This window comes from Sinocyclocheilus grahami, unplaced genomic scaffold (assembly GCF_001515645.1).
Source record: "Sinocyclocheilus grahami isolate Dianchi unplaced genomic scaffold, SAMN03320097.WGS_v1.1 scaffold1744.1, whole genome shotgun sequence".
NCBI classification, from domain to species: domain Eukaryota; kingdom Metazoa; phylum Chordata; class Actinopteri; order Cypriniformes; family Cyprinidae; genus Sinocyclocheilus; species Sinocyclocheilus grahami.
In genome coordinates, this window is record NW_015506923.1 from 187,581 (window position 1) to 188,465 (window position 885).

Consider the following 885-nt stretch of genomic DNA (forward strand, 5'->3'; position numbering starts at 1 on the left):
AAAATTATTGTACAGCTAACCTCGGTCAGCTGGAGATGGTGGTCATAGAAGGGGGAATTAGAAAGAAGGGGAGAACAGGGTAGATGTTGTACCCCCTACGGGAGAGAGTGAATACCTAGGTATTACTCTGACCCGGACGAAAGCGCTGGTGCCTTGCCCAGGTCTCACCCCTCAGGTTTCGCCTGTCTCCCCTCGACCCACGATACTTCCTACCCCCACCTACGGGTGGAGGCGGGGCGCGAGTCGCGACACTAGCCCTCTGTGCCCGTCTCTGACCCTCAGACCGAGACGGGTCAGGACCCCTGGTTTGTTCGGGCTCAGACCTGGGCCTTCGTGGTATGAAGGACTTGAACGCTGCTGAGCGCGACTTCGTCTCCCTGAATTTGTCGATCACCGTCTCAACGGAGGTGCCAAACAGTTCAGAGGGCGAAACCGGGGCATCGAGAAGAAAGCCCCTTTCTTTCTTCCCGATGTCCGCCAAGTTCACCCACAACTGCCGCTCCGTCACCACCATAGCAGCCATTGCTCTGCCCATGGCCGAGGCTGCCTGCTTAGTAGCCCGGAGGGCCAAGTCTGTGGTGCGCCGCAGCTCAGCCGTTCCGGCAGAGGAAAGGCCCTTCCCCTCATCCAGGTCCTTCAGCAGGTCAGCCTGGTAAACCTGAAGCACCGCCATCGTGTGCAACGAAGCCACAGCCTGACCTGCCGCTGCGTATGCCTTGCCGTTCGTGCGAGATGTCTCAGCCTCAGCTTCTTTACTCTCCACATCCATTTCCTGCTCTTGTTGAGCTGGGCCCAACTGAGCACTGGCCCCTGGATCAGAGGATATTAGAGAGAGGATATCATCGTCCAGTGGCTGTCTCTCGCCCGACACCGATGCGCGGAAGA

General features: G+C 58.4%; 1 protein-coding gene and 1 long non-coding RNA gene across 2 annotated transcripts in view; both read left to right on the forward strand.

Moving 5' to 3' along the window:
* The window catches only part of LOC107572394 (protocadherin Fat 2-like), a 161,539-nt gene that overhangs the window by 70,402 nt on the left and 90,252 nt on the right, over positions 1–885 (forward strand). The gene's annotated exons all lie outside the window — the stretch shown is intronic.
* Positions 1–885, forward strand: part of LOC107572395 (uncharacterized) — a 7,213-nt gene that overhangs the window by 941 nt on the left and 5,387 nt on the right. The gene's annotated exons all lie outside the window — the stretch shown is intronic.